General features: G+C 37.9%; 1 protein-coding gene across 2 annotated transcripts in view; it reads left to right on the forward strand.

The window, feature by feature from the left end:
- The window catches only part of DERA (deoxyribose-phosphate aldolase), a 358,665-nt gene that overhangs the window by 166,437 nt on the left and 165,267 nt on the right, over window positions 1-26,961 (forward strand). The window lies entirely within an intron of this gene.

A 26,961-nucleotide genomic window follows, 5' to 3' on the forward strand; every position in this document is an offset into this window, starting at 1 on the left:
AGATATAGTAATTCACAAGCTGTACAATCTCTGAATAATTAAAAATTTTTTATACCACTAGAACTTGTGTTTTACTTGCTGTTGACATGACTCAGATAACAAAGGAAAGAGTGATCAAAAAACTCTTAATGAAGAAGTCCATTTTTCTGATTCCTAGTCTAAGTTTTTCCGAAAGTATCCTAACTGGATTAGCACAGTTCCTGTGGAAAAGACTGTATACTCTTAAAATTCACTGTCCATTTTAAAAAATATAAAACACACACACACGTGCACACACATACATGTATATTTTAATATGATCCTGCTCCTCCTTATTCAGTCCACTGTTCCAAAGACACTTCTTTGTTTCTTCTAAGTTTTCCTAGTGCTTTGCTGCTGACTTGCACGACTCATGACTGCAGAGGCCCAGGACTAAGAAGCCATCCCAGCAACACAGAAAGATACAGAAAGCCTGATAGACAGGAGCAAAATTCCATAAAGGAAAAACACAATGGAGTTCACAAGGCAGCGGCATAGTGGAGGACAAAACTTTGGGGTGAATGCTGATCACCACAAAGTTTTCTTTCTTAATTACAGATATTTGAGTTGACCATGGACAAAATCTTGACTGATCACTTAGTTCATTAGCAAGTCTAGGGGTTTATTATGCGTTAGCTTGACTGAGCCATGGGGTGCCTAGTATTTGGTGAAACCTTTTTCTGAGTATTTCTGTGGGAGGGTTTTTGGATGAAATTGAAATGAAATCTGTAGATTTAGTGAAGCAGATTGCTCTTCCTAATGTGAGTGGGCCTCGTTCAATCAGCTGAAGGCCTAAACGGAAGAAAATGGCTGACCTTCCCCCAAGAGAAAACTCCTCCTTACTGACTGCCCTTAAACTGGGACATTGGCTTTTTTCGGCCTTCTCACTTCAACTGAAACGTTGCCTCTTCCAGGGTCTCCCCAGCTTGCCGACTCAACCTGCAGATCTTGGAACTTAGCCCCCACGTTGTTATGAGCCAATTCCTTGTAATAAATCTACCTATATATTCTTCCCTTCTTTCCTTGCTGTTTTTGTCAGGCTTCTCCAGAGAAACAGAACATCTATCTATATATCTATATCTGTATCTCTCTAGATAGTATACATGTATGTACTGTATACAAACTATTGATTCTGTTTCTCTGGAGAAGCCTGACAAAGACAGCAAGGGAGGAAGACATCCATAGTAGAGATTAGACAAATGATTTAAGCAAGGATGATGATAATCTCATAGCAGTGACAAAACTGGAAAATAGCAAAGATATGCAGCAAAACACAAAAGTCCAAGTGGCAAAATAAGTCAATATGTATTGATGAAAAAAGTATATGTGTAGTGTCTCTGTCACCACAATGGTATCAGTAAGGGGTTGTAGGCAAGAGGGGGTCAGGTCAGATTCAGATGGCACAACTAAACTTGTTGCATGGTATGTAAGAGGAAAGAGGACCCAACCTGGGACCAGTTAGTGTATGTTTGTTATTTATTGCTGTGTGACGAGCCGTACCAAAACTTAGTGGCTTAACATAATAACCATTTCATGTGTTCATTATTTTGCAAGATGGGCTAGGCTTAGCTGGATGGTCTTCTGCCAGTCTTGCCGGTGGTGATTTGTGTGGCCGTATCCAGAGGACAGAATGTCTGGAAGCTGGGCCCAGCTAAGGAAGCTGGACTTTTGTCTGTCTTCATCTAGTCTCAGGGCACGAGGGAAAGCTGTCAGCCTTTCTTAAGGTTTAGGCTGAGAACTGACATAGAGTCACTTCTGCTACATCTTCTTGCCTGTGAGTCACAGTGCCAGCGAAGATTCCAGGAAAGCAGACTATACAAGGATGTACATATAACAAGGTGTGGTTCATTGGGGGTTACCAATGGGACAGACTGTGACAACATACAAAACAAGTAATGTGAGCACTGGAAATGCAGGACTGTGAGGAGGGAACTCAGAGAATGGGTAAACAAGATTAAAGTCATGGACAGAGGGGCAATTCCTAATGTCTAAGGATTTCCTAAACAGGAGGAAATGTGGCAAAGAAATCTCATTAGGGAAATTAAAATTTTTGTCCAGAGTGTGAGCTGGGTGTGAGAGAACAGGCAAGAGATGGAGCTGAAACTGAGTAAAATGGGAACACAGCTTGAGATTCAGCATAGACAGGCAGGTCCACAAAACAGAGCAGTTGGTAATGATTGCTGGACCTTTAAAATAAATAATAGCAGAAGATATTATCTTTACTGAAAGCCTGTGCTACAGTTTGGATATCTGTCCCCTCCAGACCTCATGTTGAAATTTGATCTCTAATGTTGGCGATGGGACCTAGCAGGAAGTCTTTGGGTCATGGGGGCAGAACTCTGATGAATGGTTTGATGCCATTCTCGTGGTAGGAAGTCATTGCTTCTGAGAGAGTGGTAGTTAAAAAGAACCTGGCACCTCCCACCCCTTGTGCTTTCTTTCTTGCTATGTGATCTCTGCACACGCCAGCTCCCCTTCACCTTTGGCCATGAGTGGAAGCAGCCTGAGGCCCTCACCAAGAAGCAGATGCTGGCACCATGCTTCTTGTGCAGCCTACAGAACTCTGAGCCGAATGAACCGCTTTTCTTTATAAATTACCCAGTCTCAGGTATTTCCTTATAGCACCACAAAACTAACTAACACAGCCTTGAGAGTGAATATCGTTGCCAGAAAATAAAAGTGTTGACTTAATCTGGTGGACAATAGATACAAGCCAAGCTATGAAGTTTCACATATATTATCATTAAAGCCACATCACTTGAAACTGGCTAATTCTTTATAATAAATACACAATAAAGCATTAAAAAAATCCCCCAAAATCCCTTCAAGTCACAAGTTAATTTCCTTATCTATAAATAGGGATAATAATTTTTGCATGAGGGGATTGTTATTTATTGTAGATATTAGATTGTAATGTTGCACATTGTAGCTAGTACACTATTGTTAAAAGTTCTAATACAGTGCTTGTCATGTATTAAGGCCTTAATAAATGGTAGTTATTAGTACGTCTGAATACCTTCACTGAGGTAGTGAAATGTAAGTCATCTGAGTATGCACAAGGTATTTCAAAAGTAAACAAGAAAATTTCCCATAACCAAGATAAATGGGTGGAGGGACAAATCATACTGACCACTAAAACAGCCTGATAAACAATAAGATGTCCTATGAAGTATAGCATTAATTTTCTTATGTGCTTTCTAAACTGCTAGTTATATCAATGGATCATTATCTGAATAATTATCCTAATGTTTAAAACCTCAATTTACTGTATAGATAGGGAAGCAACAAAACAAAACAATTACTAGCAGAGCCCAGTTATGGAGGCCTATCTTTTGGTCTGCCCAGCTAGCCTCACTCGATCTGCACTAAGAGGGAAAATACCATTTTGAGACTGGAATAGAGATGGGCCATAAAGTGATTTATTTTTCCATTCGCTTTTAAGAAAAAGAAGATGAGAGTATAATGTAGAGTAATGGCTGCATATTATAGTTGTGGATGGAGAAAATTTAATAACATGCTACTTTAGCACAAAAAATCCTCTGATTCCTTATTATTATTCTGAAATCCATGAACATGTATATACAAATATTCTAATTAAATGAAAGCCCTATTTTGTGGGGCTGTTTATTGAAGAGACCTTGTAAAACCATTTGTATAAGACCAGGTCTTCATGTTGGTTAAAATTAACTTGGTTGGGCCACAAAGAAGAAAATAAATGCAACACTTTGCTCTTGAGGTGTTTCGGGAAATTTAGAAACATGGCTGTAACTGTAATACCAAAAGCATTTCAGGTTTGTAACCAAGGCAACTCTTCTTTCTCTGCTTTCAAGCTTTCCTGTTGATTAGCTATTGTAATGCCAATAATTGCAGCTGAGAGGAGTCTCTGTTTGTTGTGAGAGACAATTAGCACTTGAAATAAAATAACAGATTTAAATAAATTGGGGGACTCAACAGTGTGACCTGATCTCTTAGGAGCAAGCAACAGCTTTGGAATATAAGTGATTCCTATGTTTGCAGCAGCCTCCAGAGTGAGGGAGCCATCATCCAACATTACTTGAGGTCTTATTGGTGATTACTCTAGTTGTTATGGTTGAAAACCATTTGTTTCTTCTTAGATTATATTGGAAAATAGCTTAATAAATCCAAACCTGCAAGAAGGTGATACTGAATTTTTGGTCGATAGGCTTATTCAGACAACTTCTCTCTACATGTAATGCTTCATTAAAAATATTTCCTTCAATTATTGTCATAATTACTCTTCACTGTTATATAAACTGTATTTTAAATTGCTATTTATTTTAATTCAGATGTGAACGCAAAGTGTGCAACTCCTAATCTACATATCTTAACCTCGCCTGCAATTTTTGCTTTCAAAATGAAAGTCATCATTCGAGTTGTGACCATTACTGAAATCATTGAATAGCACGGACTCTCACAATTGCTGTTAATTAACCTGTGGACCCGTGACTCTTAAGAAAAGTTTTTCCTAAGTCTCCATAAATCTTTAGTGTTCCGAGGACAAATAAGTTTTCCCTGACTCAACTATAGTTTTTTCAGTTTTATTTATTATTAGTATAATCACTCTGGCCTCGTGTTTTCATGTGATGGGATTTCTACTCGGTTAATACTCCTAGCCTCAGCCGGGCGCGGTGGCTCACGCCTGTAATCCCAGCACTTTGGGAGGCCGAGGCGGGCGGATCACGAGGTCAGCAGATTGAGACCATCCTGGCTAACACGGTGAAACCCTGTCTGTACTGAAAATACAAAAAATTAGCCGGGCGTGGTGGCTGGCGCCTGTAGTCCCAGCTACTCGGGAGGCTGAGGCAGGAGAATGGCGTGAACCTGGGAGGCGGAACTTGCAGTGAGCCCAGATCGCGCCACTGCACTCCAGCCTGGGTGACAGAGCAAGACTCCGTCAAAAAACAAGCAAACAACAACAAAAAAAACTCCTAGCCTCTAATGTCACGATCTGACTTGTAAGTTCAAGAGAAGAAACCAAACATGCTGGACCAGGTCTCCTCTAAACTTCTTTTTCAGGGTGAATATGTCCACAGGATTCATGCCTTCTTGTCAGCCCTCTGACACACATTAAGGGTTCCGTTTCTAGAGAGAATGCCCTGCAGCTGTCAGGCTACACTGGAGAATAAGGAAACACGTCTCTTAAATTCCGTGATAAAGGCAGATTTAGAGTCACATTCTCCGATCAGCTTTAACAGTTATAAAGCTGTTGGTTTGATCTCCATGTGTCTATCTTTTCTATCTCTAATTTGGTTCTGAATTCAACTGGGAAAAAGGAATGTTTTTTATTGGCCATTCCCGAACACCTAACATATGTTTTCCATATCAAATGTAGTTGATGAATATTAACTAATGACAAAGTAATAGGTGAATTCCATGAGGACAGAGCCCTGGCTTATCTCGTTCATTGCTATTTCTCTAGAACATGAACTTTGCTTAAAAATTGTGTTGAATGGCTGAAGTTACAGCTTCTCTAGTTCAGATCACAAATATTCTCACTCATTTCAGAATAAAGCATTTGGAGTATTTCAAATTTTTGCAACACCCAAAAGATGAATGAAAGATAATCTTGGTGTGAATGAAAGGATAGGAACCACTGCAGATTCACTGAATTATTCACATCAGAGATTTACAGGGTGATGTGCCACAGATTGGAATTTAGGCTTTTCTAAGGCTTACTCTCTGGTCCAGGACCACAGTACTGCTGAATCTCAAAGGATGGAAAAGGAACATACTGACATAGGCCAGTGGTAACGTCCGAAGGAACACAGGGAAAGTATTTGAGGCTGTGAAAGGTGGATTACAAAGTAGATATTGAGCTGTCACAATATTGGATAGGAAATAAGCAGTGATGTCTCTGAACCACTGCTTCCAACAGCATGTGCAGACTGACAGAGAGTATCATGGCAGGGGACACTGGGAAATAATGTGTCCAAAACAGGGAGCTGTTCTGGTGGCCAATTAATGTGGACTTTAAAATCTGTACTTTGATCCTATCAAAGAGGCAAGGACACTGTAGTTGGCAAGGAGAGCTCTAGTAGGACAGACTGCTCTGAGCCAAAAAACAAATGAGGAAGGCAAACACCTTGAACTCTACACATTGGAGGGGAGGAAAGTCATAAGGAAACTTACAAAAGGGGCACCTAAAGTCAACTATGGGCATTTGTAAATGAAAAGACCAATACTTTATCCCAGAGACCTGAAAAACAAACAATAAAGACCATCCTAGAGCTCAAGAGTGTAGAATATCTGGGATAACAGACAGATAAGTATCGAGACCAGGACAAAACAGAGATGAGCCTGTGTGAGGAAAAGAATAGCTTAAGTTTCCAAAAAGGACTTGGTTAAAAAAAATAGCAATTGGGCATGGTGGCACATGCCTGCAGTCCCAAATACTCAGGAGGCCATAGTGGGAGGATTGCTTGAGCCCAGGAGTTCGAGGTTGCAGTGAACTATAATTGTGCCACTGCACTGCAGCCTGGGTGACAGAGCGAGGCCTTGTCTCACAAAAGCAAACAGAGGAATTGGTATGTGATCACCACTGTATAGTGTTTATAATTTGTTGTCTGCCATTAGGTCTAAGAACAGCATAATATATGTAGCTCTTGTTACTCTGTATGATTTCAGGCATTCCCCAGAAATCTCTTAATGAAGTCCTGAAGCTACATCATTCCTTTGGGTATTGTTACATGTAGGACTTGACGATTAGCGTTAACATTATTATGGTGCCTAGCATGGGTCAGAGAAGCCAAACAGAATTGCATAATTCTGTCTTAATAAGGCATAATATTTGTGTAGCAGAGCTCCTGAGGTGCTGGAGTAGTGCCTAAATGCAGGTTTGGAGTTGGAATGCCTGGGTTTGAACTCTGCACAGCCACTTAGCTAGCTAGTGTAAAAGCTTGGCTCAGTTACTCATAATTTTCAGCCTAAGTTTCCTCATTTGTATAAATGTGCAAATGGGGATTATAATAGTACTTACGACATACAGCTATAGTAAGATTTCAATAAGATGAGTCACATATGTGAAATATTTATATTAAATGAACTGATTATTCACTTATCTAAATTTTATGAGTTTTTCAAAATAGGTAGTATGCATAAAGCCCTTTGCACAGTGACTGACATGATCAAGTTCATACAAATTGTAAGATATTAATAGATCCTGCAAACAGGTGTTGAGTCCCTCCTATATACTGAGTGACTATCAAAAATGTGCTGAATATTGGCTGGGGGCAGTGGCTCATGTCTGGTAATCCCAGCACTTTGGGAGGCCGAGGTGGGAGGATCACTTGAGGTCAAGAGTTTAAGACAAGCCTGGCCAACATGGTGAAACCCCATCTCTATTAAAAATACAAAATTAGCTGGGCATGGTGGCACATGCCTGTAATCTCAGCTACTCAGGAGGCTGAGGCACAAGAATCACTTGAACCTAGGAAGTGGTGGTTGCAATGAGCCGAGATCATGCCACTGCACTCCAGCCTGGGCAACAAAGCAAGACTCTGTCTCAAAAAAAAAAAAAAAAAGTGCTGAATATTTAACAAGAGCTGTCTAACCACATTTTATATTTCATGTTATCTCACCTTCTAAAAGTTGATAATTTTCTTTTTCTTTGCAATATTACTATTTTTTTCTTCCAAAAAACATGGACAGTATATGATTGGGCTACCTCTCCTATCATCCTCCCCTTCCCTGCAGGAATTTTTGTGATAAGTGAGTTGGTGGGGTAGTCAGGAAGCCCTTGATCCCTGCTATTTCTATCCTGGTGTGGTTTAAGGGCCCTCATTCCTATTGCTTAGTTGATCCCCTTGTCCTTCCCTTCTTTCCTTCTTCACAAATTTCCAGGCCCCTATTATATAAACTGCATAGAGCTAGAAGCTGTGGAAAATCCCAGAAACGCACATGTGTATGTGCACACGTGCACACACATACACACACACACACTGCATGTTGTCGGGTATTTAAAATCATTTGAGGAGATAAGGCATAAAACTTAAGTGTAATATTTTAATGGCAATACAAGACCCTATAGTAAGATATGTACCAAGGCTGCTTAAGATATACAATCAATGATTGTCCTTACCAACTTAGCCTATCACATTGTCAATCTCTATTGTGAATAATTTAGGAGTTTTGGTTTTGTCTTTCACATAGAGATAGCTTTACGAGATAGCTTTACTCTCTGGATTGTGTAGATGTAGAAATCACCTAATTCCAAAATTGCTAGATGAACTTAATAACTTGACCAAGGATGAGTTAGCAATACAAATGACTACATAAGATAAATTCAGTATCAGTAACATATTTGGAATTTGACTCAATTATGCATTAGAGGGACTCTCAGAAATCATCACCAAATTTCTATTAGATGTGTATGAGCATAAAATGTGAAAAGAAAATTTGCTGACTAAAGATATGTAGAAGATTATTCTGAATAGTGATGTTTTGATAATATGGAGTGAATCTATTTGGGAACATATAATGAAACACTGACACTCATATAGAAGGGGAAACGTGGAAAGCAGTAAGGCTAAGTGTACTGGGGTGATAACCAGCAACAAATTCAGATGAGCATGTAACATAAGGGGTGCAGAAAAAAAAGGCAACATGACTTTAGGTAGAAGACTAAGCAAAGAAATCACATGACAGGCCAAGAAGAACACAGGTCAGTCTGTTTATGTCTCCTTGATGAAAATACTTCTGGAAAGTACACCTGATCTCAGGATTTCGGTGCAATGAAGACATTGAAAAACAAAGCAGATTCAAGCATGAAAGCACAAGTTAACATAAAGACCTGCCAGATTGATTTATGAGGCATGAATGGCACAACCACCACCTAAATATATGCATATATGTGAGTATGTCTTGCAGAAACCCAGTGATTATTAAGATAACTAGTTTTCTTTGTACTTGTGTTGGGAGGGACAAGTGTTTTTTCACTTAAGTAAGATCCTATGCCTTGAAGAGAAGATTATTTTGTCATCAGGCAGATCCTATAAGTAAAACAAAAATACATGTAATTCTAATGCAATTGTCAAATTCAAGCTCATTTATAATAAACTGAGGAGACTGTAGTTCTAAAAACAAATGGTTATAATGGCAATATGGTGATAATAGAAATGAAATATGACCTTAGCTGATAAATAACTATAGTTTTTGCTGGACTTATTCTTGGCCAATAGCCCAAGTTAAGGGCTTGAAATTTTTAATAAATGTATTACTATCTTAAATGGAGAGTTGACTAATAACCTTAGGAGAAGAAAGAATAGAATAGAAAAGAGAAATTAAAAAAAATAGCTAAAGGGTGAGATGTGCCCATCCAGTGACATTGTTTCTTAGAAAAAGTGAGATCTTGAACTAATTTATCATTGGGAAGGTGCTTAAATTTACCTTTTTTACTTCAAAAAATATAACTGCTTATTATAAGCCACAAGTTACTGAAATTGTTATATGAATATATAAAGGAAATATGAATATTTTAAATAAAGGATAAAAATAGTCCTTGCTAGAGATACCATTGACTCAAAAGGCTGACTATGCCTATATAAATGTTATGTAAGAAATAGCTTTAAACTCCTTAATGTCATCAACTGACATCTTGGCTTTTTTTTTTTTTTTCTTGGTAGAGACAGGGTTTCATTCGGTTGGCCAGGCTGGTCTTGAACTCCTGGTCTCAAGTGATCTGTGCCCCTCAGTGCTGGGATTACAGGCATGGGCCACTATGCCCAGCTGGCATTTTATTGTGAACCTCAAAAAAAGTCAACAGTAAATGTGAAGAATTTTGGAATATATATGTCTCATAAATGATTGCTTTTTATTTATAAATGTGCTTTAGAATACACTCAACATGAATTATTTTCTACTTGAAAATAATTGCCTTTAAGTGGTATAAAGAAAAGTGATAGGCAAACACACAACTTATAAAACTATTTTAATGATTGTGGTTCCACATATATTTATGCTTGAGTTTATGGGAAGTGTTTTGAAATTCATGCAGAACACTGAAAAAAAGTTACAGGACACATGTTCAAATTGAGGTCATCCAAGTTATAAATCAAAACATAAATGTATTTCACAGTACATTTAGTTCCAACATAGTTCATAAAATAACCTGTTTACTTGTTGAAGCAAAGCATATAAATTTTTCAAATTTATTTTCGTCAGAATTAACGTTTTTTAAGAAAGCCAAAATTAGCTCTGGTGTATCACTCTTCTGTGCAAAAACCTTCGATTGCCCAGCATTGTTTACTGCATCAAATTCATAGTTTTCAGCTTATAGGCAACTCAGTTATCTTCTTCACAGTATAGGTGATTCAATCTGCTTTTCCTATTTCAGCAATTCGTGCCTTATAACTTAATAATTGGTCACTTATTTTTGAAGCGAACTGGATAATTTCAAGCACCTTTCTAATCATATTGAAATTATTTCAAGTTCTCTTACCTTATCTTAGACTATATCTCATGTGTTTCTTTTGAATTAGTTGTTGTAAACTCAAATGGCTACCGAGGCCACGTAAGTCATGCAAATGGGTGCAGTGGGTCTGGAGGGGACCTAGGCCAGTGGTAAAGTCCTAAGGAATATGGGGACATGAGAGGAGAGGTCATGCCCTGTGTTAGAGGTCAGCCTCTACACAGCCCCAATCGTTCACATGTAATAATGCCCCTGGTTGTTAGATCATCTGACTTTTTAAGAGGAGTCGTAAATCTAACTCTTATGTAAAATCTTCCAACTTTTTAATGTTGGCAATACATTTAAATAAAACAAAAACAAAATCAAAAAACAAAACAACAACAACAACAAAACAACAAAAATCCCCAAAAAACAAAAAACCTGTGTAGACCAAAAAAGAAAACAAAAAGTTACCAGGCTGAATATTGTCCATGGACTCCTAATTTTAACCTCTGTGGCAAACTATACACCAACTAACCCCTCCCCACCGCCCAATGACCTAATCACCTCCCACAAGGTCCCTCCCGCAACATGTGAGGATTACAATTTGGATTACAATTCAACATGAGATTTGGGTGAGAACACAGAGCCAGACCATAGCATTCTGCCGCTGGCTCCTCCAAAATCTCATCTTTCTCACATTTCAAAACACAATTATGCCTTCCCAACTGTTCCGCCAAAGTCGTAACTCATTTCAGCTTTAACCCAAAAGTCCAAGTCCAAAGTCTCATCTGAGACAAGATAAGTCCCTTCTGCCTATGAATCTGTAAAATCAAAAGGAAGTTAGTTACTTCATAGTTACAGTGAGGGTACAGGCATTGGGTAAATACACCCATTCCAAATGGGAGAAATTGGCCAAAGCAAAGGGGCTACAGGCCCCATGTAAATCTGAAATCCAACAGGGCAGTAATTAAACCTTAAAGTTCCAAAATGATCTTTGACTTCATGTCTCACATCCAGGTTGCACTGATGCAAGATGTTGGCTCACGTGGCCTTGGGCAGCTCCGCCCCTGTGACTTTGCAGGGTACAGCCCCCCTCCTGTCTGCTTTCACAGGCTGGCATTGAGTATCTTCAGCTTTTCCGGGTGCATAGTGCAAGCTGTCAGTGGATCTACCATTCTGGGGTCTGGAGGACAGTGGCGCTCTTTTCATGGCTCCACTTAGTAGTGCTCCAGTGGGAACTCTTTGTGGTGGGCTCCGACTCCACATTTCCCTTCCACACTGCCCCAGGAGAGGTTCTCCATGAGGGCTCTGCCCCTGCAGCAAACTTCTGCCTGGACATTCAGACATTTCCATACATCCTCTGAAAACTAGGTGGAGGTTCTCAAACCTCAGTTCTTGACTTCTGTTCACCCACAGGCTCAACACAACGTGGAAGCTGCCAAGTCTTGGGTCTTGCACCCTCTGAAGCAATGGCACGAGCTGTACCTTGGCCCCTTTTAGCCATGGCTGGAGCTGAATCTACTGGGACACAGGACACCATGTCCTGAAGTTGCACAGAGCAGGAGGGACCTGGGCACAGCCCAGGAAACCATTTTTCCTTCCTACGCCTCTGGGCCTGTGATGGGAGAGGCTGCTGTGAAGGTGCGCTGGAGACATTTTCCCCATTGTCTTGTTGGTTAACATTTGGCTCCTTGTTACTTATGCAAATTTCTGCAGTGGGCTTGAATTTCCCCCGAGAAAATGGGTTTTCTTTTGTATGGCATCATAAGGCTGCAAATTTTCCAAACTATGCTCTGCTTCCTCCTGAACACTTTGCCACTTAGAAATTTCTTCTGCCAGATACCTTAAATCATCCCTCTCAAGGTCTAAGTTCCACAGATCTCTAGGGCAGGGGCAAAATCCTGCCAGTCTCTTTGCTAAAGCATAGCAAGAGTGCCCTTTACTCCAGTTTTCAACAAGTTCCTCATCTCCATCTGAGACCACCTCAGCCTGGACTTCATTGTCCATATAACTATCAGCATTTTGGTCAAAGCCATTCAACAAGTCTCAAGGAAGTTCCAAGCTTTCCCATATCTTCCTGTTTTCTGAGCCCTCCAAGTCTCTAGAAAGTTCCAAGCTTTCCCACATTTTCCTGTCTTCCCCTGAGCCCTCCAAACTGTTCCAGCCTCAGTCTGTTACCCAGTTCCAAAGTCACTTCCACATTTTCAGGTATCTTTACAGCAGCACCCCACTATCTCAGTATGAATTTACTGTATTAGTCCATTCTCACACTACTATAAAGAACTGCCCAACATGTATATACCTATGTTACAAACCTGCATGTTCTGCACAGATATCCCAGAATTTAAAGTATATATATATATATATTCATATATATTCATTCATATATATTCACATATATTCATATATATTCATATACATATATTCATATATATTCATATACATATATTCATATATATTCATATACGTATATTCATATATATTCATATACATATATTCATATATATATTCATATACATATATTCATATATATGCATATATATTCATTTACATATATTCATATACATATATACATATATATTCATATATACATATATATTCATATATATTCATATATACATATATATTCATATATATTCATATATATTCACATACATATATTCATATATATATTCATATATATTCATATACATATATTCATATATATATTCACATATATATATATATATGAACTGCCCAAGACTGGCTAATCTATAAAGGAAAGAGGTTTAATTGACTCACAGTTCTGCATGGCTGGTGAGGCCTCAGGAAACTTACAGTCATGGTGGAAGAGGAAGCAAATATATCCTTCTTCACATGGTGGCAGGAGAGAGAAGTGCAGAGCAAAGGGGGGAGAAGCCCCTTATAAAACCATCAGATCTCATAATAACTTACTATCACGAGAAGTGTACGAGGAACTGCCCATGAGGTTCCTCTTTGAATATGTGAGGATTACAATTTGGATTACAAATTGAGATTTGCGTGGGGACATAGAGCCAGACCATATCAGTGATAGTATTAGAAAGTGGAGTCTTTGGAGGAGATTAGAGCATGAGAGTGGAGGCTTCATGAATAGGATTACGGTCCCTACAAAAGAGATCCCAGAGAGCCTCCTCACATCTTTCATCCATGAGGTTATGTGAGAAGATGGCTGTCTATGAGGAAGAGGTCTTCATCAGACACCACATCTCCTGGTGTCTTGATTTTGGACTTTCCAGCCTCTAGAACTGGAATAAATAAATTTCCACTGTTTGTAAGGCAACCAGTCTATAGTATTTTTGTAGCAGTCTGAACAAACTAAGACATGTTGCTTTATGAAATCTCCCTTGTCTTTCTCCAGGTGTCTGCTTTTTTTGAATCCAGATAATACTAAATCCTTTCCAAACTAAATTCTTCATTGTATCATATTCATTTTTATGGATGTTTTATTCTTATTGCTAAAGTTGTGAACTCCCTGAAAGCAGAGATTATTTTACTATTCCTGACACCTAGGCACTCAGTAAATGCCTAGGTGTCAGGTATAGAATTCAATTGAATTAGATACATAGGGTATCACTTACAGATGCCTCATCAGCAGTATTTTTCACTGAGACTTTCATTTGAGCTGGACAATATAGAGTTAATATTTGCAAGGCTAAAGTCTAACGAAAAAATCAGTTAAATCATGTTTTCTTAACAGATGGTGCATCTGTGTTTCCTAATACAATGTTCTGACTGTGTAGAGTTGTCATAATTAATAGTTGCATGCAAAATCTTCCATAACTGAAGAATCTTACTTATATGTAGACTCTAAGTATGTTCCAAGCTTGATCCATACTCCTTCTGAATTTGATTCAGCGCAGACTCTTTCTGGATGGCATTCCTCCCTTGACTCCAAATAATTGCTGAAGTCTTTCTTGGTTTCAGTTTGAGAAAACAGACAGTTTAGAGTGTATTAGGCCTCTATGATTACTCGAGAAATAACCCTGTGACCAGCACACAGAATTTTCTGGCTTTCTGGTTACTCACAGCTTGGTCTAATGCTTGACTCAATGGGACTAGATGAGTGTTGATATATTGCACTCTGCTGACCAATAACTGTATCTATAGAAATTGTTATCACTTACATTTCTTTCTGTTTGATCTGTATAATGTGCATTGTTTACTAGACAGCTGGGTATGTGGTGGAAACAGCATTGAAACTGAAATCAAGATATCAGCTGTTTGATGTAGCAGAGGAGTTACCTGAGCAACTCAAGTATGACTTTCTCATGTGTAAGATAAGAAAATGATGATTACTGTCTCTTAGGGTAATCTTCATTTCAGTATTAAATGAAATAGTATTTGTGAAAATGTTTGTGAGCCTGCTTTCTTTTTCTTTTTTCTTTTTTTTTTCTTTGAGACGGAGTTTCACTCTTATTGCCCAGGCTGGAGTGCAATGGCACGATCGCAGCTCACCACAACCTCCGCCTCCCAGGTTCAAGCAATTCTCCTGCCTCAGCCTGCTGAGTAGCTGGGATTACAGGCATGTGCCACCACGCCCAGCTAATTTTGTATTTTTAGTAGAGACGTGGCTTCTCCATGTTGGTCAGGCTCGTCTCCGACTCAACGACCTTAGGTGATCAGCCTGCCTTGGCCTCCCAAAGTGCTGGGATTACAGGTGTGAGCCACCACACCCGGCCTGTGAGCCTGCTTTCTAGGTGTTCACTATTGTTTATTTAAGTAACTTACGTACTTGTTTCTTTGGTGGTAGATAGCTAATCTCTTGGGAAGCCTTTGGGGTCAGCAAACTTTGGTTGGACCAAATTCAGCCTAATTCATTGATTTACATATTATCTATGGCTGGTTGACTCAAAGATGGCAGAACTGAATATTTTGACAGAGACCCTATGTCTTGCAAAGTCAAAAATATTTAATATCTAGCTTTTTACAGAAGAAGCTTGCTGACTCTTGCATAGTTTTTCACTTGTGGGAGATATTAAAAGATTTGGCTTTAAGCCTGAACCTGGAAAGCACCCCAACAAGACCCTCTCAGATTTACTATTTATTTTTCCTGTGGTCACAGGGCAGGAATGAAAACACCTGTGGGATTTGGGATCAGAACAATAATTACTTCTCAGTCTTATCTCCAGCAGCCAGAAGAAAACATCTGCTTTTTTCATTCTGCAGAGAAGGGCAGAATTAAAACTGTCTAGGGACTTCCACTGTATCTCTGGCACAGAGAAGGAAGGGAGGAAGGCAGGCAATAACATTTCCGGTTTAACTGAATGAAAAGTTAACGCAAATCAAATTAGTGAGGGTGAAGCCTTGGCTTTAAAGTTTAAACCTAAATAGGTCTCATTGCTCTTCTTGAACCAATGGATAGATGTTGGCAAAAGTCCCACTAATTCTTTGATTTGTTTAATAAAAGTCATTTTAAAAAATCAAATGGATCACTGGGCAGGAATTTGACCAGAAACACCTTCCAAGTGATAATTAGCTTGCCAATTTTTCTCCGAGTTTTATGTTAGCATAAATATTCATGACACATTCCCCATCAAATTGTAAGTTCTTCAGGAAACAGTTATCAGTTTAAGAAGAACATGAATCAGACTGATAAAGCTAATTGGTTAGGGTTCTTTTTTCTCCTTCATTTTAAATAAAGCTGTCGAAGGTTCCCAGGGTAATGAAGAGCTTTGTTGTTATGACAACTGCTTATTCCTTTCCCTTTGAAGAAGCTTGTGATGTGATAGGCAACACATCAGGAATAATGAAAACAAATGATAAGCGAGATACATCCGCTTAGAGGAATAAACCAGCACAAACCTAAACCATTTTACTGGTTTTCAGTTACTGTTTTCATGGCAGGAATTTTATATAGTCTGAGCTGGTCATTTGTGCCAATTTTCACTGTTTCTTTATCCAAGAATCGTGTTACTCTGGAGGATTTAGACATGTACTGAGATTTTTTTTTTTTTTTTTTTACCTAGTGCTTCTCCCTGTCCAACCTACTCTTTTCACAGACTGCCTGAAATACAGGAGGTGATGGTTTGTCAAGGTGATGGTACACACTTGAAAATGATTGAGAAAGCTCACTTAGTTTACTTACTCTGATTTCTTCAAGCAAAAGGGAAATTGCACTATGGCTTTAGAGCTTACCCCCTAGAACCATAAAACAGTATTTGCTTGTTTTGTGCCAGGCACTTTCACGTTCCTTTCCTTCTTTAACTTGTGCAACAACTCTGTGAACTTGACATTATCTGTTTCGAAGAGGAAGAATACATTTCCACATTTCCAGAAAAGTCCAAAGAACACGCCCAAGGTCTTCCAGTGAAAAGCAGATATGTAGGAATTCAAACTAAAGTCTTTTGATTCCAATTGGTCTCTGCATGATGCGATAGCTGAGAAAAAAGTAGATTTGAATAATTAAGATATAACAGCTAACTCTCAACTGAGGTAAGCTATTACTCTAACTCCTCTTCATTTTTTGCTAAACACTTAGCCTAGCTAATCTAATGCATTTTTCCCCTCCAGCTCCAACTCATGAACCTTTGGGGGTTATGAACATTTTATGGATAAACACAGATTCTTTTTTTTTTTTTAACGACGTAGGCTAAGATATGTTTCTTCACGTGTAGTAAGGATAAGTTTTGTGAAATGTTTATTTCAGTTTATATATACTCATGTATAATTGGTAGTAAGTCATGGCCTAAAAAGTTTGAGAACCACCTCTCTAATACTATCATTGTCTCCCTGTTGATTTTCTAATTTCATTTTACTTCTATTTTCCTGCCTTTTTTGATGTCGATAGACATGAAATGTGCTAGGGAGAGATATTTGTCTTTAATAAATGGTCACTGCAAAAACAGCCTTGGCTACTCTCTGTAAAAAAACTTTTTGAAAAGTATGTTGTCCTTCTTTCATGGAATTAAAGATTCTGTTCTGCCATTGTCTTAGTTCATTGGGGCTGCCATCATCATACCTTAAACTGGGTGGCTTATAAACAACAGAAATTTATTTCTCACCATTCTGGAGGCTGAGACGTCTAAGATCAAGGCGCTGGCAGATTTGGAGTCTAGTGAGGGCCCACTTTCTCATAGACAGCCATTTTCTCACTGTAACCTCATATAGGGAAGGAATGAGGGGTCTCAGGTCTCTTTTATAAGGTGCTAATCCTGTTCATGAGGGTGGAGCCCTCATCACTTAATCTCCTCCCAAAGGGCCCAATTCCCAAACTATCACCTTTGGGGTTAGAAGTTCAACATATGAATTTAAGGGGCACACATTCAGATTATAGCAGCCAATCATGAGGATCAGGGAACTAAGTCCTCAATGAAAATGATGCTATGGCCAACTGAGTCAAACTGCCATGTGTTTATGGACAAGCATCTCTCCTCCATATATTCTATTAATGTCTTCAGTTTTACTGAAGGGTTCCTGGGGCTTAACTGCTGCTATTCTTGGAAATGGCCACAGAAAATTAGGAAGGAAGTTACATGAGAAGAATGGATATCAAAGTGTATTGAATAGATGTACAGATAGAATGTCCTTCTATGAAGTATACTTTTCATAAAATATTTAACTTAAATATCTGAATCTTCCAGATCAAACCTACAATGTAGGGAAAATACAGATGATGGAGACACAAGCTAAACAACACCATAAAGAAGTAGACAGATCCAGAGTGTGACATACCCTAAAAAGACAAATTGGTTAGGATTTTCTGAAAAGGAAATGTTGTGGATAAAAAAGAAGTAGGGGTTAGGTCCTAAATTAAAAGAAGCTAAAGAGACAGTTAACAACCAAATGTAATGAATGAGACCTCTTGGAAAAAAAGTTTATAAAGGTTATTTTTGGTATCATTGAAGAAAATAAATTAAATATGGACTGGATATTAGGTATTATGGAGTTATTATCAATTTTTTAGGTGTGGTAATATGGTTATATAACAGTATGGCTTCATTTTTGGGATATGGATGAAGTATTTAAAAATGGGGTATCATATCCATAATCTGAAACTTACCCTCTAGTGATTCAGTTTATCTATCTATCTATCTATCTATCTATCTATCTATCTATCTCTATCAGCTATCTATTTATCTATCTATCATCGCTCTATTATCTATCATCTATAAAGAGAGATAGAGGTAGGTTAAGCAAGTGTAGGCAAATGTTGACAACTAGAAAACATAAGTTAATAATATCTGGGGTTTGTTTGGTACTATTCTTATAACTTTTCTGTAGGTTTAAAAGTTTTTAAAATAGAAAGCTGGGAGAACAAAGAATATGTATTATAAGATTCATTTATATAGAGTTCAAAAATAGTCAAAAATAATCTGTGGTGTTAGAAGTTAACTTTGAGGAGGACAGAAGGGATTGTGATTGGCAGGGAACACAGGTGAGGTCTGGGATTGTTCTGATTCTTAACTTGGGAAGTGATTACATGGGTGTGTTTCATTGAGATAGACCACTGAGTCTCATACTTATTATTTGTACATATTTTATACATATTTTGCACTTAAAAAGACAGGGTAGAGAATTAACAGTTTAGAATAGCTTATTTCTACTGGGATGAAATTTGGAAAGGGGAGGTAAAATGCTGGATTAATATAAAGCTGTGTCTGTGCTTGGGCAAGGCCTTCAGAAATCTCTTGAGTTTTGGGAAATAAGGGCTTCAGTTAAATTGTATAGCTTCTGCATATGTTAATTAAAATATTTTGCCCTTAAAATTGCTTACTTAGATGTAAAATAATTACAATCATTAAAAAATGATTATTGCTTCAAATGTTGAACTTGAAAGCCCTGCTAGCCTGTGTATGCTTATCATAGCACTTTAAGTTCACTGTTATACAGTAGTGTTACAGCTATTTCTGTAAGATTTTTACAATAAGATCCAAAATACTATATTTTTTATGATTAGAGAATGTGGGCTCTATCTGCTGAAGGTGATGGTAGTGCAATAGAATCTAGTTAATGGGCAAAATGGATTTCTTTTAAATGGCATCTCTCTAAGCTTTTCATTTTGGGTTAAGAAGAGAATGAATAATTCTCCTGCTTTCTACTACTCCCCTGCCACCATGAATGATTGTAGGTGTACTGAGTGATGGTTTGAAACCCATTCATTTACAGGGGAATTTTCTGCTCAAAGGCAGTTAAGTCCTACAATGGATGTATAAGTCAGCCTTAACTGATATAGCAATTTTATATGTATTATGACAATTTTTGGGGAATAAAATCCCTCACAGTTACCTCGTATTGTCTCCTTTCCTCCTGATACATTCATCCTTTCATTCATTCATTTATTTAATGGAGTCTTCCTTTTAAATGTAAGTTACATGAGGGCAGGGACTTCATCTATTTTATTCACTGCTGAATCCATAGTACCCAGTACCTGGCACGTAGGAGTTGCTCAGAAACTGTTTGTTAAAATAATGAATGGATAAATGTGCTTTGAGCATCTACTATGTGTCCAAAGTTATTCAGAGCTTAGAACAGAGAGGAGAATTAGAGATTGAGACTTGATATGAGTGGAATGGCAAACTCTTTTGTCTCTCTGGATTTTAAGGAATTTCAGCTAAAAGTCTTACATTCTCAACTCTTGTATTGGTTAAGTTAATGCTAGCTGCTGTAGCAGGAAATCCCTAAATCTTAAGGGCTTATCATGTCAGACACTTATTTTCACTAAAATAACATTCGATGCTTTTGGTTGGTACTAGTTTAAGTGGAGGGGGAAGGGCAAGCTCTGTGGGTTGCAGTTATTCTGAGACTCAACTATGGAGGCTCTGACACGCTCACTATAAGGCATCTGAGATCACTTTGATCAAGGACATCCAACTGGCAGAAGACAGAGGATAGAGAAGGCACACTTGCTTCTTAAACATCTTGGCTGAAAGTGATACGTGTCACTTCTGCTCACATTCTGATGGCGAGAACTAATCACATCCTTTCCTTAACTCCTACCCCATATGCAACAGGGGCTGAGCAGGTATGGCTTTATGGTTATGTGACCTGTGCAGGACAGGGCCCCACACTTAGAAGGGTTCCATGTTTGGTTTAATGCTCTGCTATTACCATCTTGAAATTCTTAATATATATATTTTTAAAGAGGGGTCTGCATTTTTATCATCTTTATTTGCACTAGTCCACACAAATCATATAGCAGGACCTGAGGCTTTAACAGGGCAGCCCCTTCTCAATATCATCTCTACCTTATGGAGGATGATCATGAATATTTGGTAGACAGCCAGCAATCTCTGCCACCCAAATTTAAAGTTTCCATGTTTGAAACATATAAGAGTCAATACCTTAATATAGTCATTATTTAATAATCCCCAGTAGTCAAGTGAGAAGAGTCAAAATGAAGTGCTGGTAAACTTAATGCTTTTCCGAATCACAGAATGCCACCAGCTCAGCTAGTAAAAAATTATAACAGGGGCATATCTTAATAGATGGGCATCTTCTGCACATGGCCCTCTGAAAAGGCAACATGGCACAGTTATATGTGACAACTGTAACCACATGCCAGTTTTTCTAGTACTTTGGCTTAAAGAAATATTGAATGAATATACGTTATATGTCTATGCTTGGGATACCACCATTAAGATAGACCAAAAAAAAAAAAAACCCTGATTCATAGCACTTATATTTTATGCAATTCTTTTATATTTTAAAAAAAGCTTTATAGAAATGTAATTGACATACCTAAACTGCATACATTCAAAGTATATTATTTAACTTTCATTTAAATATAATTTAGCATATGTATAACCTGGTGACATCCTCTCCCTACCTTATTTAATCCCCAGACAACCATTGATCCACTTTTCATCACTATAGATTACATTGTATTTTCCGGAATTTAATATATGTGTACTGTTATTTGGGGTGGCTTCTTTTTCTCAACATAATAGTAATAGTAATTCTCACATTTTAGATTCAGAGGATACATGTGCAGGTTTGTTTCATGGATATATTGTGTAATGATGAGCTTTGGGCTTCTAGTTAACCCATCACCCAAGTAGTGAACATTGTACTCAACAGGTAATTTTTCAACCCCCACTGCCTTCCCAACATCCCCACTTTTGGAGTCCCCAATGTCTATTATCTCCATCACCATGTCCATGTGTACCCACTGTTTTAGCTCCTACTTGAGACCATGCAGTATTTGGTTTTCTGTTTCTCTGTTATTTCACTTAGGATGTTGGCCTCCAGCTCCATCCATGGTGCTGCAAAATACATAATTTCATTCTTTTTATGGCTGTGTAGTATTCCATGGTGTACGTATACCACATTTTCTTTATCCAATCAACCATTGAAGGAAATTTAGTTGATTCTCTAACTTTGCTACTGTGAATAGTACTGTGATAAACATATGAGGCCAGGTGTCTTTTTGATATACTAATTTCTTTTCTTTTGGGTAGATACTCAGTAGTGGGATTGCTGGATCAAATGGTGGTTCTATTTTTAGTTCTTTGAGGACTCTCCATACTGTTTTCCATAAATGTTGTACTAATTTACATTCCCACCAACAGTGTAAATGTGTTGGTGGTCCGCATTCTTGTCAACTTCTGTTATTTTTTGACTTTTTAATAATAGCCATTCTGACTGGTGTAAGATGGTATCTCATTTTGATTTTAATTTGCATTTCTCTGATGGTTAGTGATGTTGAACATTTTTTCATATGTTTGTTGGCCACATATGTGTCCTCTTTTGAGAAATGTCTGTTCAGTTACTTTGCCTACTTTTTAATGGGGTTATTTGCTTTTTTTCTTGTTGATTTGTTTGGGTTCCTCATAGATTCTGGATATTAGACTTTTGTCAGATGCATAGTTTGTTAGATGCATATGTCATATGCATATTTTATCCCATTCTGTAGATTGTCTGTTTGCTCTGCTGATTGTTTCTTTTGCTGTGCTCTTCAGTTTAATTCTCATTTGTCTATTTTTGTTTTTGTTGCAATTACTTTTAAGGTCTTACTCACAAGTTCTTTGCCTAAGCCAATGTCTAGAAAAGTTTTTCCTAGGTTTTTTTTTTCTAGGATTTTCAGTTTCAGGTATTACGTTTAAGTCTTTAATCCACCTTGAGTTAATTTTTGTATATGGATTTTGTGTACGGTTAATTTTTATATACGATAAGAGAGTTAATTTTTGTATATGGTAAACCTTTTGCTTAAGGCTAGCCAGTTTTCCCATCACATTTATTGCATGGAGTGTCCTTTCCCCATTGTTTATTTTTGTTGACTCTGTCGAAGATCAGTTGGTCGTACGTATGTGGCTTTATTTCTGGGTTCTCTGTTCTGTTCCATTGATCTATGTGTCTATTTTTGTACCAGGACTATGCTGTTTTGATTACTATAGCCTTGTAGTGTATTTTGAAGTCAGGTAATGTGATGCCTCTGGTTTTTTATTTTCCTTAGAATTGCTTTGGCTATTTCAGCTCTTTTTTGGTTTCGTATAAATTTGAGAATTGTTTCTCTAATTCTGTGAAAATGACTTTGGTAATTTGATAGGAATTGTATTGAATCTCTAGATTGCTTTGGGTAGTATGATGATTTTTAACAATATTGATTCTTCCAATCCATGAGCATGGGATATTTTTCCATTTGTTTGTGTCATCTACCATTTCTTTCATCTGTGTTTTGTAGTTCTTCTTATAGAGCTCTTTCACCTCCTTAGTTAAATGTATTCCTAGGTTAAATGTATTATTAGGTATTTTATTATTTTTGCAGCTATTGTAAATGGATTTGAGTTCTTGATTTGGTTCTTAGCTTGAGTGTTGTTGTGTAGAAATACAACTGATTTGTGTATGTTAATTTTATATCCCAATAATTTACTAAGGTGATTTATCAGGTCTAAAAGTCTTTTGGAGGACTCTTTAAATTTTTCTAGGTATAAGATCATGTTATTAGTGAACAGAGATAATTTGACCTCTTCTTTTCCAATTTGAAGGCTTTTTATTTATTTCTCTTGCCTGGTTGCTCTGGCTAGGACTTGCATTATTATGAACATAATTATCTTGATATTCATTCATGTTGGTACATAGTAGTTCATTTTTTGTATTATTGAATAAAACTCCTTTGTATGGATACTTCACATTGTTTGCCCATTCATTTGTTTGCTGATGGACATTTAGATTGTTTCCAGTTATTGACTATTACAAATAAAGCTGTGAACATTTGTGAAGAGTTGTTGTGTGGACCTAGGCTTTCATTTCTTTTATATAAATACCTAAGAGGAGAATGGCTAGCAGGTGTATGTTTAACTTTTTAAGAAATTGTTAAACTTTTTCAAAGTGGTTGTAACATTTTACATTTTTCTGGCAGTATACGAGAGTTCCAGTTGCTCAACATCATCAGTATTTTTAATTTTGGACATTTTAATAGGTATATACTAGTATTTAATTGTGGTTTTAATTTGCATTTCCTTAACTACTAATGTTTAAACTCTAATATATTCTTATTATTTTTGCTTTAAGTGCTATTTTTTGGGGGGGAGATTTTAATAATAATAAAAAGATTTTATATTTATCTACATAGTTTCTAATGCAGTATTTCAGCTTTGTGCACCTAAATGAGTCTTTATTTTGCCTTCATTTTTGAAAGATATTTTTGCTGGGTGTAAAATTCTAGATTGACAATTTTATTCTTGTTATTAAAAGATACTGGGTTGGGTGCGGTGGCTCACACTCAGCACTTTGGGAAGCCTAGACAGGGAGATCACTGGAGGTCAGGAGTTCGAGATCAACCTGGCCAAAATGGCAAAACCCTGTCTCTACTAAAAATACAAAAATTAGCCGGGCATGGTGGCACACACCTGCAGTCCCACCTACTTGGGAGGCTGAGGTAGGAGAATCGCTTCAACCTAGGAGCTGGAGGTTGCAGTGAGCTGATATTTCACCACTGCACTCCAGCCTAGGTGAAAGAGTGTGACTCTGTCTTAAAAGAAAAAAAAAAGATACTGTTCCACTATCTTCCTGCTTGTCTTGTTTCTAATAAAAGGTCTGCTGTCATGTTTATCTTTGTTCTTCTGTATATAATATGCTTCCCCCCGCCCGATACCTTACAACTTTTTCTTTCCTTTTTTTTTTTTTTTGTAAGACAGGATTTGGCTTTGTTGCTCAGGCTGGAGTGCAATGGTGCCATCATAGCTCGTGCAACCTCAAACTCCTGGACCCAAGTGATCCTCCCACCTCAACCTCCCAAGTAGCTGGGACTACACATACTACCATGCCTGGCTGATTAACAAAAAAATTTGTAGAGATAGGCTCATGCCATGTTGCCCAGGCTGGTCTTGAACTCCTGCCCTCAAGAGAGCCTCTTGCTGTGGTCTCCTAAATCACTAGGATTACAGGTGTGAGCTACTGTGCCTGGCCAGTTTTAAAATTTTATCCCTCGTTTTGACCAAATTAATTTTGATGTTCCTTGATGTATTTTTTTTATTTCTATTGTGCTTGGGGTTCATTGAGATTCTAGGATTTGTGGGTTTATAGTTTTTATCAAATTTGGAAAAAAATTGACCATGATACCTTTAAATGTTTTATCTGCCCCTTCTCTTTTGTAGACACCAATTACACATATATTAAGCCACTTGAAGCTGTCCCACAACTCACAGAAGTGCTGTTCATTTTTTTAGCCTTTTTTTGGTGTGTGTTTCTTTTTTCATAATTTCTAATAGTATTAGTCCATTTTCACACTGCTGATAAAGACATACCTGAGACTGGGGCAATTTACAAAAGAAAGAGGTTTAATTGGACTTACAGTTCCACATGGCTGGGGAGGTCTCACAGTCATGGCGGAAGGCAAGGAGGAGCAAGACACATCTTACGTGGATGGTGGCAGGCAAAGAGAGAGCTTGTGCAGAGAAACTCCCGTTTATTAAACCATCAGATCTTATGAGACCCATTCACTATCATGAGAACAGCATGGGAAAGACCTGCTCTATGATTCAGTCATCTCCCACCAGGTCCCTTCCATAACACATGGGAATTACGGGAGCTACAATATGAGATTTGGGTGGAAACACAGAGCCAAACCATATCACTAATTCTTTATCTGAAAATTCACTGATATTTTCATGTCCATCATCTCATATGTTGTTATTGCCATGTGTTGTATTTTTCATCTCAGTCATTGTAGTTTTAGTATCTAGAAATTTGATTTACATGTTTTATATATTTGCATGTCTTTGCTCAAGCTTTCCTCTAACTTAGTGAACACACAGACTACTACAGTTAAAATAATTGTTTCAATGACCTTGTCTAGTAATTCTATTACCTGTGCTATTTCTGGGCAGAGATCTATGATGGGGTATAATCCTTTTACACTCCAGGGAGACCCACTGAAGACTTTCAGACCTCTCTTTGTCTGAAGCTCTCTCTTCTCTGGTACCCTGCACTATGAATTCTGGTTGCCTCGGCCTACTGAGACTTTTAGCTCTGTTTCCTCAATTCAGGAACCCTTCTGGGCTTTTCCTGGGTTTTTCTTTCTTGTCCTACAGCCTAGCACTCTCCAGTAAGTAGGCTGGTGCATTCATAAGACTCGTATTATTTCTTTCCCGTCTCTCAGTGATCATTGCCCTTAATTTTCTGGTATTCAATGTCTTGAAAACAACTTTCTCGTATATTTTGTGTATTTTTTTCAGCCAAGGGTTAAGTCTGGTCCCTGGTATTCATCTTAGCTGGAAGTAGATGTCTCTATGTCATTCTTTTTTTTTTTTTGAAATAGGGTCTGTATCTGTCGCCCAGGCTGGAGTGCATTGGTGTAATCTTGGCTCACTGCAACCTCTGCCTCCTGGGTTCAAGTGATTCTCCTGTCTCAGCCTTCTGAGTAGCTGGCATTGCAGGCATGTGCCACCACACCTGGCTAATTTTTGTATTTTTAGTAGAGATGGGGTTTCACCATGTTGGCCAGGCTGGTCTTGAACTCCTGACCTCGAGTGATCCGCCCGCCTTGGCCTCCCAAAGTGCTGGGATTACAGGCGTGAGCCACCGCACCCAGCCTTTTGTCATTCTTGACTAGAATCTCACCACTGCCACCACAAAAAGAAAGAAAGAAAAAAAGACCTGGCAGAGAATTCTAGGAAGTCAAGAGGGGAATAATGAGGAATACAAATTCCTTGCACATAGTTTATAATAAATGTTACACAGATTAATAAATACAGTACTGTGTTTGGAGGAGATACTTCTGAGGAGAAGTACAAATGAGGATGACAAGCAGGACTGCATATTTGCCTTCTTCATACACATATTGTTGGTGGGGATAAGAGAAACAGAATCTTCAGTGGGGTCATTTGCCAAATACTGCTGCTTTTGAAAGCAACAGTGGCAAGTGCGGATTTCAGTGAAATGAAGGATTACTATTTGGCAAGATGGGAACACTTCAATTTTTCATTCTAATGTCTTCACAGGAATAAAAGAAAATACATTTCAGCAGATACCAAAAAAAGGTGAAGTGAAATTTATAGTGTCTACTATATAAAATATCCTTGGATTGAGATATACAGTTTGTGAAATAATGTCATAGCACTTCAAACACCAGTTTC

This window comes from Pongo abelii, chromosome 10 (assembly GCF_028885655.2).
Source record: "Pongo abelii isolate AG06213 chromosome 10, NHGRI_mPonAbe1-v2.0_pri, whole genome shotgun sequence".
Classification (NCBI taxonomy): Eukaryota; Metazoa; Chordata; class Mammalia; order Primates; family Hominidae; genus Pongo; species Pongo abelii.